The sequence below is a fragment of the Mustela nigripes genome, chromosome 6 (genome assembly GCF_022355385.1).
Source record: "Mustela nigripes isolate SB6536 chromosome 6, MUSNIG.SB6536, whole genome shotgun sequence".
Lineage (NCBI taxonomy): Eukaryota > Metazoa > Chordata > Mammalia > Carnivora > Mustelidae > Mustela > Mustela nigripes.
In genome coordinates, this window is record NC_081562.1 from 29,005,980 (window position 1) to 29,023,614 (window position 17,635).

At 34.8% G+C, this 17,635-nt stretch overlaps 1 long non-coding RNA gene across 1 annotated transcript in view; it reads right to left on the reverse strand.

Annotated features, from left to right (window-relative positions):
- Nucleotides 1-663: 663 nt before the first annotated feature.
- Nucleotides 664-17,635, reverse strand: part of LOC132020526 (uncharacterized) — a 26,514-nt gene continuing 9,542 nt past the window's right edge. The window contains exons 2-3 of the long non-coding RNA XR_009405012.1: nt 11,886-11,933; nt 664-820 (exon numbers count right to left, since the gene is read on the reverse strand). This is a non-coding gene — a long non-coding RNA (uncharacterized LOC132020526). The remainder of the gene's footprint in view (nt 821-11,885; nt 11,934-17,635) is intronic.

Genomic DNA, 17,635 nt, shown 5'->3' on the forward strand with positions numbered 1-17,635 from the left:
TTCTTTCTAATCCTATTTTTTGTGAAATAAAAGAAGAGGATGTTATTAGATGATTTAATGAAATGAAAATATATCAATATAAAAGAGAGCATAAATACATCTATAAATTCTACTTTAAAATACAACCCAGGAAGGGACTTTGTAGGAAGTGATACTTGAACTGATAGCTACAGAATGAGGAGCGGTGACTCATATGAAAAGGAAAGGAGGGGACTCCAGGACAAAGGAACAGCACAAACAAAAGTGTCCAACAGGAAAGAACTTGGTGAATGCTATGAAAGGTAGGAAAGGACAATGAGGGTGGTGAAATCTAGAGTTGTGTGTTTTCTCTAGCCATGCTCAGCTGCATGGGAGCATGAGCAAAATTGGTGGGTGATGAATTCGAACCAGGGTTGTGATTTAATCAAGAATTTGATGCATGAGGAGTGGTGAGGATATACGCTAGGTGTTGGTAACAATGGTCACTCGGGAAAATAAGCAAAATAAGACCTATGAACACATATAGAGGTAGGGAGATGGACGAGGGTAGTGAGGATGAGGATAGTAGGACTAAGTATAGGTTCTAGTGATGTCTGAGGATTATTGGAGTTGGATATTAGAAGGAACAAGTAAGAAGTCTACTTTAGTAAGAGATGACAATCACTGTTGTCTCAATCAGTTTGCACAACTATAACAAATAACATAAACTGGGTGACTTAAACAATAGAAATTTATTTCTGAAAATTCTGGAGGCTGGAGGTCCAAGATCAGAGTGCCAGCAGCATGGTGTTCTGGTGATAGTCCTCTTCCTGGATTGTAGATGGATGTCTTCTTGCTTTACCTTCACATAACAATGAAAGACATCATGCATGTTTCTTCTTCTAAAGGTACTAATCCCATTTGTGATCTCCCCACCTTCATTACCTAATTATATTGCAAAGGTCCTCACCTCTAAATACTCTCAAACTGGGGATTAGGGCTACAACATATGAATGGGGAGGAGGTGGCAACTGTGGAGATGCAAAAAACAGTATATAATTCAAGATACTTTAATGCTGTCATTGCTAGGACACTGAAAAGGAAGCTCAGAGGACTTGGGTTTTTTCCTTTGCATGGAGTAGATGAAATGTTAAACTAAGGAAGAGCGGGTGAGAGAAAGGTTTGTGCTTATTTCTTAAATGTGAATATAAAATCATTCATGTTATCATCATCATCTTATCAATAACAGTCTTTCTGAGTACCTGTTCTAGTAGAAATACCACTAGAGGCACAATAAGAAAAAAATATATGAGATACATGATCCCTTCTTTTCTAGGGGTAAGAGTGTGTGGGGGATTTAGTTGAAATTTAGACAGGTATGGTCGAAAAGGGCAACAGATTTCTCCCCAGAACAACCCAAACATTTAAAGAAAATGCAGAAATGCTTCTTAATGTCTCCACTAAAAACTGCTTTGAAATATGAATCCCATTCCCAGCTAAACTATCAAGCAAGTGTGAACAAAATAACAACAGTTTTAGAATTCAAAGATGAAGTAAGTCTCCACTTTCTAAAAGGTATCATTTGAAGGTATACTTTAGCAAAGCCAAATATAATTCAAGTAATCAATTAATTATTGAAAAGTCCTTGAGTGCACTTAAAGAAAGTCTCTGGATTATAGAATTACTGAAGTCTAAGAAATCTGCCCAATATTGTCCTTTTAACAAATATATTATTAAACCATGGGTCAACTTAATGATTTGTTGAAGATAATTATTTCTTACTCTATACACAATTGAGAAACAGAAGAAAAGCAAAGGAAATTAGAAATACCAGTAAAAAGAGATAGTGGTGCTAGAAAGATAATAATCCAAATAAGAAGTAAACAAAATGTGACATTACTTTGAGCAAATTAATTAAATAAGGAAAATATAATGCATTTGGTTTGATAAAGTTTTCCTTTTAAGTGATACAAATGTACTAATGTAGATTTCTTTTCCTCTTCAAATCCATTCCCACTAGTTAGGCAGTTATGCAGGATTTCAATATTTTATATACTTGATATTGAAAAATCCATTTATTTTAATATTAAATAATCAACTTATCCTTAAGCATAAAAGACTCATCCCCCTAAACTGGAGATTCTGTCTTACTTACTTCTGTATGAATATCACCAAGAATAATGCCTGCTCTCATACCCAGTAGCAGTCAATAAATATATCTTGTAATAATCATGGGACAGAACATATCTGTCATTCACTTTTTTTTTTTTTTTAGACTTTATTTATTTATTTGACAAAGATCACAAGTAGGCAGAGGCAGGCAGAGAGAGAGGGGAGGAAGCAGGCTCCCCACTGAGCAGAGAGCCCAATGCAGGGCTCGATCCAAGGACCCTGAGATCATGACCTGAGCTGAAAGCAGAGGCTTTAACCCACTGAGCCACACAGGCACCTCGGTCATTCACTTTGATAGAAGTTCAAGGCAAGGGGTGAAGGGAAATGTGAAGAAATTATCTGTTGCAGGTATTCCTTAATAAAATAATAGCAACCATAACAATTATATCTTAAAGAAAATGAAGGAACAGGACACATTCCCTGTCCTCATGGACTTCAAAGCCCAATTAAATATAAATATTTGAAAAATAAAATATGGCAGTCACTACAATGTCATTAACAAAATATAATAGCAAAAAAAAAAAAAAAAAAGTTAGTTTACTTGAGAGAGGCTGAGGGGTCTGAGAAAGGAAGACCCGTGTGCTAAACCTTAACAATGAGTAAGAATTCTCAAGGGGGCAGGGGATGGAAAGTGGCAATGCAAACAGCATGTCAGGAGGAAAACAGAGGTCTCGGTGCAGGGGAGGGCTGGACACAAGACAGGAGAGGTAAATGAAGACTACGTAAGCAACAAGAAGGAGTTTAAATCTATGCTTTGTCCCTTCACACAGATATAGTTAAGACATAACAAAACAGAACCTGTGAACTTCATCATTTAAAAAAATGTTCTCTTGGAAGAAAGGCAACTTGGCAAATGAAGTGAAAGCTTATTTGGAATAAGAGTAAGAATGTAAGAAAGCTATTTAGACAGAGGATCATAAAAGAGGCATCATCTTCTTCAAAATGGTGACTCTAGATGATTTCTCATAGAGTTGGAGTTTTACTATAAAGAGCAGCTTTTCTCCTTTTAGCAAAACACAAACTAAACACCCACATATGTATGAAAAATACAAATTATTTAAGAAGGTTGTTTATGGCCTCCAGTGGTTCTTGAAACTCAATTTTATTTCATGTGTTTTTCTTAAATTTCTCTATAAATAAGGGGTTGTAGTACATCCATGCCTGTTAGCTGGCTTTGTATTACAAACCTAGAAGCTATCACTAAAGCAAATGAAAGAAGGAAGAAAGGAAGGGAAGAAATAAACAACAAAAGAAACAACAAAAGAAGAAAAAAAAATCAAATTGATGAATGTACTAGGAATTCCTGCACATTGCTATACTTAAGCATTTATTGGCAGAAAAGCAAATATGCATTTTGCTTGCTTTCATTTTCCCAAAGCACAACTTAATTAATGCTGTCATATAGCTTTTGGTAACAGATTCATACTGTAACAGTCCTCCCACGCCACAAGATCAATGGAACCCTAGAAGCTACAACAGAAAGAAATTAGAACGTGCATCAAATTTGTGAAGCTCATAAAGAAAACACATTTGCCCTTCATGTATTTTTAAAGAGATTCTGGCTTCATTATATCTTGTAAATGGTTTCTCTGTTCAGTACAGCAGATAGAATTGAACTTTGGTAGTATTCCATTTTTCAGAAGAAGAGAATGCCGTTCAGTTTTAATAAAGATATTAGTGGTGATATTATTAGGTTTAGGTGCCCAGTTAGTCTAAAGGGGCTTTGTAGTATCTGAGAAAGAACCAGGCATATCCAATTACTAAATGTCTTATTTCCTTCTTTCCTTATCCCTCAGCATTCAAGAATCAAGTCTTATTTCCGACCCTAAAAGATTAACTTTTTGATCAGTTGTAGCTCATACTTTGTTTTCAGTAACATATTGAATTACATAGTAGAAAAAAATAAAAACAATAATTTAGAACACTATTTAGGAATATATATTCATTTAAATCAGTTTTCCTTTAAATCATATAATTTTTAGATGAAAATACTAGTCTTAGAGTCATAACACGTAAGTAATTAATTTAACCCCAGGACCAAACTCCCAATATTGATAGTACCAAATTGTATTTAGAGGAAATACATTCTCCTAGAAGGAAACATAGGCAGTGATTTCTTTTATATCAGCCATAGAAACATTTTCTAAGTATGTCTCCTCAGGCAAGGGAAACAAAAGCAAAAAATAAACCACTGGGACTACCCCAAAATGAAAAGCTTTTTGTACTGCAAAGGAAACCATCAGCAAAATGACAATGCAACCTATTGAATGGGAGAAGATATTTGCAAACGATATATCCAATTAGGGGTTAACATTCAAGACATATAAATAATTCACACAACTCAACACCAAGAACCCCCAAATAATCTGGTTTAAAAATTGGCAGAGGACCTGAGTAGACGACTTCCCAGAGATGATATACAAATGGTCAACAAATGAAAAGATGCTCAACATAACTGATCATTGGGGAAGTGCCAATCAAATCAAAACCACAGGGAGATATCACCTTCTACCTGTCAGAATGGCTAGACTAGAAAGACAAGAAATAATGGGTGTTAGCAAGGTAGTGGAGAAAAAGCAACCTTCTTGCGCTGCTAATGGGCATGAAAATTGGTGGAAAACAATATGGAAATTCCTAAAAAAATTACAAGTAAAATGACCGTATGACCCAATAATTCTACTACTGGTTATTTACCCAAAGAAAATGTGAGGGCTAAATTGAAAAGATATAGGCACCCCTATGTTTATTGCAACATTATTTATAATGGTCAAGATATGAAAGCCACCCAAGTGACCATCAATAAATGGATAAAGAAAATATGGTATATATACACAATGGGATATACTCATCCATAAAAAAGAATGAGATCTTGCCATTTGCGACAACATGGATGGACTTAGAGGGCATTATGCTAAAGGAAATAAGTCAGAAAGACAAATACCCCATGATTTTGCTCATGTGGAATTTAAGGAACAACACAAGGAAAAAGAGAGATAAGTGAAAAAGGTGACTGTTAAATACAGAGGACAAACTGGTGGTTGCCAGAGGGAAGGTGAATGGGGGGATGGATGAAATAGATACAGGGGATTAAGAGGTTAATTTTTTTTTTTTTTTTTTTGACAGACATCACAAGTAGGCAGAGAGGCAGGCAGAGAGAGAGAGAGGAGGAAGCAGGCTCCCTGCTGAGCAGAGAGCCCGATGCGGGACTCGATCTCAGGACCCTGAGATCATGACCTGAGCTGAAGGCAGCGGCTTAACCCACTGAGCCACCCAGGCGCCCGAGGTTAAAAATTTTTTGTTACAAAATAAATCTTAGAGATGAAAAGTACAGCATAGGGAATATAGTCAATAACATGTTAATAACTTTGGTGACAGATGGTGACTGCACTTGTGTTGAGCACTAAATACAGTTTAAAATTCTTGAATTGTTATAGTTTCACCTGAAACTACTAAGAATTGTATGTTCATTATGCTTAAATTAAAAAAATACTGTTTCATACAAATTAAAAAAAAATGAATCTCTCTTATTCCATATGTAGTTACTTATTGTACAACATATTCCTTCTGATTTTCTACATTAGGTATTTATTATTTGCTTTTCCAACACTAAGTCATTTCAAAATGAAATAATTAGTTGAAAACTGAATAATTAATTGTAAAAATCTATTTGTTCAATGTTGACTTTAATATGTTATAATATTGACGCAAGCACTATGTAAAAAACAAATTTAACTTATGGTTTATATTTTTGGAATCTTTGAGCACTTGGGTAGCTCAGTCTGTTGCTTGATACACACTCGGTTTTGGCTCAGGTCATGATTTCATGGGTCATAGGAATGGAGCCCAGGCTCTGCACTCACAAGCAGCCTGCTTGTGACTCTGTCTCTCCCTTTTCCCCTGCTTCTCTCCCCATGCACACAGTCGCACTCTCTAAGATAAACCTTTAAAAAAATGTTGGGCCCAATATTCTCAGACTTATTGAAAAAGTTTTTGATTTAAAAAAATGTTTGAGAAAGTATATAACGTTTTTATAGAGTATATAATTTTTTAAATAATTATTGATATTCCAGCAACTGTTCTGAAAAGTATGATATGCTTTTATATCCATTGTTGTAAGATTTCTTAGGTGGGTCAGATTACATAGCATACATAAATGTTCCTCCAAACATAGTTCAATATTTTGGAGTCACAGGAACAATTGCATTATATGCTTTTTTTTTTTTTTTTACTGTTGTGATCACACCCAGATTTGTAAACCCTGGTTTCCTTATTCAATGACTAATTTTAGCAAGCTATAGGATTTTCAATAATAGATTTTATGGCTTTGTATCTACATATTCTGTGCAGACTATTAAACTAGTTTTAATTCATGCTGGCAGTATAATTTAGAAAGGAAAAGAGGTTCATTAACTTTTTTACTACCAATTTAAGATTTAGTTTCTTTATTTCCCCTCTATTCTAAGTAATGATGCACAACTTCAAGATAGTGTGCTAAAGTGATTTTGGTTACTTTGAAACAACATTTTAAGAATTTAATATCATCAATGCATTTGTAATATTTCTAGGATCTCTGTAACATAGATGAAAATATTGACTTTTTTCCTGTAGGAAGTTATAGAAGAATCACTATTAAAAATGATCATAAAATTATGTGATCTTGATTAATACTAGTTACAATTAACTTAATATATGAAAATATTTTGTCAGAGCAATGGAATTCAACTTTTTATAGTTGAGTGTGAATAGGAAAAATGATATCAATAATATAATGAAAAATTATATTGGGTTAAGGCATTGTACAATTGCCTTATTGTATTACTTCATTATTGCATGCAATGAAAAACTGATACTCAAATATCCCAATGGCTAAATTCCTCTCTTTTCTGAAATTGTGTGAATACAATAGACAAAATCCTGATTCTTCTGAGCACAGTAAAGCACATGAAGAAAAAACGTTTTCAGCTAAGTCTTTTTTCCACAATCATAATACATATATATATATATATATGCACATACACATACGTACATACACACACTTACACACACATACACACACGGCATATACATATATATATATACATAGAAAGCACGGCTCTTAATGATTTGGAATTATTTAATAGATCTATTTAGAAATATAATATATATACTATAATAATATCAAAATTTAATAAAAAATTTAATGACTATAAGTGCCCATTTTAGATTTTCCTATGTTGTTCCCCAAATCTGTTCATATGATATGTTAACATTTCACTTAAAGACTATCAGGGATAGTCTAAAGGGACTAGTTGCATAGCTGTGAAGTAGAGATTGAATTACTTTGGGCAGGATTAGCTACCCAAAATCTTAGCAATAGATTGAAATTTTATCTGGCAAACTCTTTATCTCTTTAATGAATGTAATTTAGGTGGAGTGCAATTATAGTATTGCTAGCATAGTCCCTTTTCACTGCATATGAAGCCTCTACTATCATTTTCTGTCAATTTAATTTGTGTTTTGCTAAAAGTGCTTCCAAGCACATGCTTGTGAGTGTATGTGTCACCTGCACATGTCAAGGATTTAGATTAGGGATTAACTATTCCCAAGTATTTCATATATACCAAAGAATGTTGCTATAACCTGGACTTTTGCTGCTGTATAGTTAACACAGAAGTTGCATAATAAAATAGAGGGTAGTTTGTAATAACACATAAATGACATTTAATGGATATCTGAATCTCAGTTTGTGCCCAGTTTCAACGGGAAATTCAGAGAGAATCTTTCTTGGGAAACCTTGGAATAAATAAAGAAGAAAAGGTTGGAGATGGTACAGACCTAAATTGAGGTGTATTGAACCTGATGATCTATGTTTATTTTACTAATGGAGTCAGCAAGTCCTAATGGCATTTCTTACGTAAACACGTACCGTATTCCAGGCACTTGAATCAACTCCTCACATGCATTACCTCTTTTAATCCTTAAGGCAAACTCACAAGGTAATTTTTATGATTATACCCATTTTATTGAGAATATTGAGACAGAGCAGGTAAGTACCAGCCATTTATAATGCCTGGAAGTGCCATTTGCATTCTTAAGAATAAATATTCCATAGACTGTGAATTTTACCTGTTGGTATTTCACAAAGTGCACTCTACCAAGGTGACAGATGGTAAAATAAAGGAAATGGAGCTGAATCTGTGTAAATGACAGGTTGAGCCTGTGTTCCTAAATATTTCACCCACCCATCCTAGGAAAGAGTGCTATTCTAGGAACACAATTTTACTTTTTTTACTTTTTTCTTTTTTATTAACATGGAAAATCTTATTTGTTTCACTTAATTGTTTTTGCCTGGTGGTGGGTATTAAGGAGGGCACATATTGCATGGAACACTGGGTGTGGTGTATAAACAATGAATTTTGGAAGCCTCAAAAAAAAAATCTAAAAAAAAATTTATTGATCATATGCAACCCATCAATGTCAGTATAAATTTGCCAGTGTTAGTAAAAATTACTACAGTTGTTTCTTTCCTAGTACAACCACTGCGATATTGCTAAAGGATCTCAGGGTCTGTCCCTTTGAGCACCAGGCCACTCGATTTATTCTGGTAAATTATAGCTCTTCTTCCATACTATTTTGGGCATTGATTTCATGAAAAAAATTAAATATTGCAAAAATACTGATTATGTTTCCCAGATTTTAGAAAGTTTCTTATAAAACACTGTAGAGATCCATAATTTATAGCTCAATGTATGTGATTCTCATAACCAGTCTTATAATTTGTGCAGCAGACCCTGACCAGGAACAGTGATATCTTTTAAAAATACTATTTCTTGAGGTACCTAGGTGGCTCAGTTGGTTATGTGTCCAACTCTTGATTTCTGCTCAGTTCATGATCTCAGCATTGTAAGACTGAGCCCTGCTTTGGGCTCATTTCTCTTTACCCCTCATTCCCGTTTGCCCCTTCCGCACCTAACCCCACCCCACTCCTCATACATGCACACTCTCTCTCTCAAATAAATCTTAAAAAAAAAATCTGTTTCTTATGGAAAAGAAACTTAAGTGTAATTATTTTTACTTAGGCCTTCTTAAGTAACTCTACCTGCTAAGTTTTTGGGAGTTGATATGCTAGATGATGTCATAAGGACAAAATGAACAGAACTCTTAATGAAAAAAGGTTCTAAATAGTGTTCTAGAAATCTAAATCTGTTCTTGGATACCTCTGTTAACCACTTTTTTTTTTTTTCTGTGCTTGTTAATGTATTTAAAAAAAATTTTTTTGAGAGAGAGACCATTGACTAGGGGATAATTTCACCTCACTTTTCCATAAATTCTCACTAGACACTTCAAATTCCACAATAAAATCTTTCATTAAGACATAAATATACACTTACTTGAAAAACAAAGAATTGTTATGATCTACATACTTTCCAGAAAACATGTCACTATTTTGTTTAAACTCAACTTCCATCAATCACTGGAGGAAAAAAAAAATTATAGGAGGATAACTTAAAGACAAGTTCTTTTCAAAAGCTGTGAAACATCATAATGTTGTTGTAATATTCTTGTTGGAAAGAACCTCATTTGAAAAATACATTAGTAGCTTACAATATCATTAAAGTTCATTCTGATGTTCATAAGATTTTAATGAATAAACATTAGCATGAGTTGGTTGATTCAGATGTGCCACTCAGTTGACCTAGAAGAACATGACTTATTTATAAGACTGAAAAAATCCCCGTCATTTTACAGTATAATTTATCCACCAGTGAAATTTGAAAAGAGAACAATATTGGTTATTGATAGAGACTTGAATTTAAAAAGAAAAGATCATTAGTACTAGAAGACCTATAAAGAGGCCAAATAAAAATTTAGGAAAGCCATTTTATTACTTGAAGCTGACATAAATAATGTAGCTCATTAATTTAGCTACTCTTGACAGTCACTACAAATATCCATTCATATCAATAGCAACACAAGTGTATATGAGACAGATACTTCCAATTGCTCAGTATTTACTGGATACTGGATATTCAGTAATGGATTGAATATTGCTTGATATGTCAATGTCTTGCTTAAAAAATAAAATATTTCCTGACCCCTTTGAAATAAGGGTGGTCATATGTTATATTTCTGGATTAATAAGGCATAAGGTGACTTCTTTTTATAAAAATTTTAAAGATTTTATTTATTTATTTGACAGGCAGAGATCACACGTAGGCAGGGAAGCAGGCAGAGAGAGGAGGAAGCAGGTTCCCTGCTGAGCAGAGAGCAGGAGGTGGAGCTGGATCCCAGGATTCTGGATCATGACCTGAGTCGAAGGCAGAGGCTTAACCCACTGAGCCACCCAGGCACCCAGGCATGAGGTGATTTATTCGAAGAAAGCACCCCTTCTTCCTGCCTCCTGTATGCCTATGGTTAAGTGGCATGGTTAAAGTTGGAAAACTGTTTTGTGCTCCAAAGGATGACAGTTAGAAGATACAGGAAGCAGAGATGCTCAAAACAGTCCTAACTTAGTACCCAGAGGAAAATCAGAAAACAGTAGAGACCTGAGCACATTATATCAACCTGGGGCATGGTATCAGTGGATTCTGTCTTTGCTGGACTGTGTGATACTGTGGAAATGCTGATTCAGCATCTTCAGTTCTTCCATATACAAGTAGTACAACACTTGACAAGATACTGAACTTCTCCAGGACTTTTACTATGTCTAAAATCAACAAAGTAACCTCGATGATTTGTTTTCAACTGAGGAGATGGAAGGTCAAAATTTCAAGGTTGTACTTTTATATTGCATATGTATTACTATGTTTTTATAGCTGCAAAGTTCAATTATGTACACTAAAGCCTGACAGCCTCCATACTAGTTTGAATAGGAAAACATACTTAGTTGCATTGTGATCAGCAATAAAAAGCCACAAATATACCATGGAAAAATTATCAAATCCTTTAAGGGGACATCACATTTGTAAATGTATCAAAAAGAAAATGTGGCTTTTAATAGTACATTGAAACATCATTCTAATTGATTTTTAAGAGGATTTTAAAGTTCTGTCATTTTGTGATTAATAATCAATATCACACTGCAGTTGGTAATGGAGCTGGAAAATCTTTGATTTCAAGCCCAAAGTTATTCATTTGTCTAGTGTATTTATGGATTTATTTATAGTAAACATAACAAATATAGGCCTTTATTTATAATTGGGTTCAGAAAATAATGTGAATATGTATGTGCAAATTTGGAAATCATTCCTTGCAAATTTAAATAAAGATTTTCTCTGATTCTCATTGCCCCTTAAATTTTACAGACCTGGAATGGTATATTTTTGTTTAAGAACTCAGAAGTAGATAGACTAATATAAAAGTTGGGACCCTGAATTCTTTATTGCTATGACCTTGCATTTCTACATGAAAGTGCTTCTTTATGTGTTTTTCAATATAATCACAAAATTTTATAGCCCAATCTAATAACTGTCACAGAAGTCTTAGAGGAAATATGGGTATATATAACCAGCAATCTGGAATAGCTGCTTTGATTTCAGATGAGCTTCAAAACCCTTTAGTTCACATGTAGATATTCTGTAGTGCATGATGGGACTTCTCTCAACTTCACAGTCAGTATCTATGAACACATGCAAAAAGACTAAAATGCCAAAACCAGAAAATAACAGAGTAAGCTGAATGTAAGCAAAAACTATTTGGTAAAGTTGAGAGGTACATTCCTACTTAATGCATTGTCCATGGTCAAGTGTTGAAATACTCAACCTCAGAATACTCACCATGCTTCCATCCTCTGAATTAGAACAGTGCAGGGAACCATCTTTCTCCTTACCGCCCAAGAAAGAAAGAAAGAAAAAAAGAAAGAAAGAAAAAGTGAACTGAGGGAAATCGGAGGGGAGATGAAACGTGGGAGACTGGACCCTGAGAAACAAACTGAGGGTTTTGGAGGGGAGGTGGGTGAGGGTTGGGTGAGCCGAGTGGTGGGTATTAAGGAGAGCACATATTGCATGGAGCACTGGGTGTGGTGCCTAAACAATGAATCTTGGAACACTGAAGAAATAAAATTAAATTAAAGAAAAAAAAAAAAAAAGAAAGAAGGAGGAGCTGTGCTTTGGGGTAGAGTGTTTCCTATCTTTATTCTTGTAGTGTAAGCCTTGTGTAAGTTGGTTTTTCTTTTTTGTAATCTAAGTGTCTGGCTTAAGCTTTATTGCTGAGGCACCACTGGCATTGCCAGTCATACAACTACATCGAAAAAGGACCACCAGCACTTGCCTCCCAGGCCCCTTTGTTTTAGAGATCTTGGTTGATTTTGATAACTGACCATTTGGCCTTTCCTTTCCTTTTTTTTTTTTTTTTTTCCTTCCTCTTCTGTGTTTTAAATTCCCTCTCTTATGTTTAAAAATAAAGATTGATCCTGCAAAACCCTAGGCCCTCACCCTTGACACCAATAAAAGCAAAACCACAGTCTTATGCACTGGTCTCTATTTGAGACCTCAGTATGTGGCCCCAGGTGTGTTGTGTAATCTCCAGGACTTGTAAGTAATAAACCATGTCTCTTTTAAAGTTTCTGGCAGAAACTGTTAAGGGCATCTTGCAACCATCATAAGAAACACAAAAGCCAGTCCAGCCACAAAACTGGTTATTGAGAGGCTGGGACTATCACAAAACAATTCTATTGTAAAGGTCACAGAGTTTCCCAGGTCAGAGAACCTGCATGATACTGAACCTCCATTCAGCAGCCCCACTTCAATAAACCACTATTGGATACAACAAAATGAATTAGGATTCTTGTGCATCAACCTGGCTTCTTGGTCTAGATCTGAGTAGGGACATGTATAATAACCTAGAGCAAAACAAATACACAGTGAAGGGGATGTGAGTCTCAGATCGATCAAGTTTTCTCAAAAAATTAAAAACAGAAATACCATACGATCCAGTAATTTCTACTACTGGGTATTGAAAATGAAAACACAAATCCAAAAAGATAGATGCATCTCTACGTTTATTGAAGCCTTATTTATAATAGCCAAGAAATAGAAACAACTGGAGATTGATAGATGGATGGATAAAGAAGATATGCATATTATAATATGCATAATGGAATATTATTCATCCATAAAAAGAATAAGATCTTATTTGTGACAACATGGATAGGCCTAGAGGGTATCAGGGAGAGAAAGAAAAATACCGTATGATTTCATTTATATGTGGAAACTGAAGAAAAAAAAAAAGGAAAAAACAAAAACAGACTCTTAAATATGAAGAACAAACTGGTGGTTGCCAGAGGGGAGGCAGGTGGGAAGGTGGGTGAAATAGACAAACTTCTAGTTACATAATAAGTAAGTCATGTAGATGAGAAGTGTAGCACAGGGCATATAGTGTATAATATTGTAATAATGTTGTATGGTGATAGATGGCAACTCTATGTATTGTGGTGACTACTGAATAGAATTGTCCAGTCAATATGTTGTATACCTGAAACTAAATAAGACAATGTATACTAACTGTATTTCAATATTGCTTTTTAAGAAGAAGAAGAAGGGAGGAAGGGAGAAAAGAAAATCTCCATTCCACCGAATTCTAGGCTCAGATTCATCACCCTCCATTCAAGGGTAGCTGAATTGTCAACAGACAAAGTAAACAAGTGAAATGAAATGAGGTCTTGGAAAAGGCAAGAACTATCATGACAAATGAGAGTAAGAACTGAAGTTTGAAAATTATTTTCTGAAAGAAATAGGACATTCAAAATATCGGTTTAGAACATCAGGTGCATGTTCTTGGCAAGATATGGAAAAGATTGGCATCTATAGAAAGGAAACATGAACAACAGCAGAGACAAGGCTGAAGGTTGGTCACTCAACAGTGAGAACAGAGGGCAAAAAGACATAAAAGGCAAGATTAAACAGCCGCAGAGCTGAGATGACGTGCTCGGTTTAGAATACCGGTTTAGCAATCTTTCCAAACATGCAATCCTTTCTTACTTGTTTACTACAAGCCTGTTCAGCAAGATCTTTTGCACATGGAATCTATTTCAATTTGTCTGACTTTTTGAAAGCTAAAAAGTATAAATGAAGAAGAAGGAGAGTAGCATTTAATAGGCAGTGGAGGAAGAAAAAAAAGACTTAACTCTGTCCACCTCTGTTATTTTTTTATTCACTGACAGTTTCCCATTCAGGCAGCTCCGACGTTGTTGTCATACTCAGAAAATTTCAAATGTTATGTCTAATTTGTTTTAGCCCTTGGATCATAAGAACTATTGGTTGAAAAAGTGTGCTTGGCAGTGTACTTACTTCTGATTAATAAAGTCCTTAATATATGCACCATGATTTCTGTCATCCAATTTGAAAGAATTACTTCTAAAGATATATTTCCATACACTCTATTATGACACCAGTGAATGATCTGAAATATAATAAAAACTACAAATGGCCTACCATGGTTTCTTGTGTGTAGTTAATGTTTAATAATCATGTATTTGATTTTCATTTTTATTTTATTTTATTTAGATGAAATGTCTTGTGACATACCCAAGTCACCGTTTAAAAAGTGACATCTTGGGGTGCCTGGGTGGCTCAGTGGGTTAAAGCCTCTGCCTTCAGCTCAGGTCATGATCCCAAGGTCCTGGGATCAAGCCCCACATCGAGCCCCACATCGGGCTCTCTGCTCGGCAGGGAGCCTGCTTCTCCCTCTCTCTCTCTCTGCCTGCCTCTCTGCCTATTTATGATCTCTGTCAAATAAATAAATAAAATCTTAAAAAAAAAACCTGGCATCTTTTGGGGGAAACCTAAGGGAAACTAAGAAGAACCTTTAAGAGAGCTCTCTCTATAACCTAAAAGGATGCCTTCAACTCATTCACAGTTTTCCAGATTCAGTGATAAAATGGACCATATTTTTTCTGTCTTAAATGTGGGAATAGTAACATATTGTAATTACTGTTAATTTATTTTTTTCATCTCTTTCACCTAATGAAAATCATGGAGTTCTCACATAGGTGATTTGCCATACAGTTTGTCTCTGTGAAAACAATAGATGTTAGAATCTTAGAGAGAAAAAAAAAAAAAAGCAGTTTATCTCTGGTAAGAATGAGAAGAAATTGTCCTTTGTTTCATGATTTTTTTCATAAAAATTTCTGCTCTATACTTGCTCATTCTAATAAAAGAAAATCAACATGCATTGAAATGTATTAAAAGCAATAGTAAAATTGATATTTTTGTTTGTTTCTATTCTCTTATTCCTTACTTTGCTTTTCTTTTTCTTTTTTTTCTATTTACAAAGAGGATTTTTGCTAAGTAAATAGAAAAGAACAAGTGTTTAATAATTATAGCCAATATTTTCATTGTATTGTGTTTTTTTAAGCTTATAATAATACTTTGCTTTAATAATCCTGGACAACCAAACACTTGAAAATACAACATCTTTTCTCTTAAGAGTGAAGATGATACAAAAATTTCTTTCATGATGAATTAATTTTTAAAAATTAATTTTAAAAAATCTGTAAAAAATTCATTTTAGATGGTATAGTATGATCCCATTTTATAAAATAAAAACTGCTCCCCACATAAACAAGCAAGCATATGCATTCATTTGTATACAAAGACATTTAATTATGCATTTATGATCTATATAACACAGGAAAAATTCCATGAATCACTTTTTACCCTTATCTTAAAAGCCAACATATTCACCTAGTTTTCCTCTTACCTGGTTCCTCATTTTTGTTTTTGTTTGCTTCTTTCTCTACTCCTTCCAGTCCTCTAATCTTCAAGTTCAGTCAAAGATTCATTCTTAAATTTATACTCATTTCATCTAAGATCACTTCCTTGGTGATTTCATCCATTCTTTGTCCTTAAATATACCTATATGCTGATGACCCTTAGACTTGTATCTGTATTCTGGATCTCTTTCCTGACTCCAAATTCATATCCAACTGCTTACCTACATCTCCACTTAAATGATATATAATCACCTTTAAGTTGACATGTCTAAAATTGGACTTCTTGTTCTTACATCATCCCAAACTTGTTCCTACAATCCCCCATCTCACTTTATGACAACTTTGTCTTTCCTCTTCCTTAAGGTTAACAATTCGGAGGCATTTTTGAATCTAGTCTTTGTTCCATACCCCACATCTAACCCATCGTCAAATCCTGCTGACCTTACCTTCAAATCATACTGAAAATCCAATCACAGTAGTCCCTTGCATTTTCTGTGATTTCCCTCTTCCACAGTTTCCCTGACCAGCAGTCAGTCATAGTTTGGAAGCAGATGGTCCTCCTGATGAATCATCAGAAGGTCAAGAGTGGCCTAAAGCTATGTCACAGTGCCTGCATCATTTACCCTAGTTCATCTCATCATGGAGGCATTTTATCATCTTACATCATCCCAAGAAGGCTGAGTACAGTGCAATAAGATTCTCAGAGAGAGAGAGAGAGAGAAAGACCACATTCATAAAATTTTTATTATACTATATTATTGTTAATTATCTTATTTCATTATCAGTTATTGTTGTTCATCTTCTACTGTGCCCAATTTAGAGATTAAACTTCATCATAGCTGTTATATATAGGATTCAGTACTGTCTGGGGTTTCAGGCATCCTTGAGGGTCTTGGAACACATCCCTCCATAGATACAGGGGCAGGGGACTACTGTCTTAGGATTTCTAGGACTACACTAGCACAAACCTATTTCTGAATTATGGCAAGTCTTCCTGAGTCCTGCTTTACCCCTTCAGTCTGTTTTCAACACAACCAGCATGACCCTTTAAAGCCAGACGGAGATTGTTTCAGTCTTTACAAAACAACAACAACAACAAAAAACCTCCAATGTTTTTTTCATCTGCCTCAGAGCAAAAATCAAAGTACTTACTAAGACATACATCCTGGCCCATACCACCTGGTAATAACATCATTTTCTTTTTATCTTTCTTTCTATTTCATTCACAGGAATCTTCTGTCTTCAAACCTTCTAGGCATACTCTCAATTCAGAGCCTTTGCTCTTATTCCTTCTGCCTGGAAGGTTCTTTTCCAGAGGTCTGCATGGTTTGACTTACCAATTCCTCTGTAAAGATTTTGCAGCCATCCAACTAAAAATTTCTGTAGGGACTCCTCCAACACTTCCTAACCCCACCCTACTGTCCGTTTTCTCCTTACCATGTGTCATTGTATCTTTTTCCACTTAATTTTTTATGTATGCTTTCCAGTCAAAATGTAAGCTTCATGAAAGAAGATAGATTTGTTGCTTTTCTCTTATGGATTCTGGGTGTCTACAACAGTTCCTGGCACATGGTAGGTGTTGTAAAGATTTTGCAGCCATCCAACTAAAAATTTCTGTAGGGACTCCTCCAACACTTCCTAACCCCACCCTACTGTCCGTTTTCTCCTTACCATGTGTCATTGTATCTTTTTCCACTTAATTTTTTATGTATGCTTTCCAGTCAAAATGTAAGCTTCATGAAAGAAGATAGATTTGTTGCTTTTCTCTTATGGATTCTGGGTGTCTACAACAGTTCCTGGCACATGGTAGGTGTT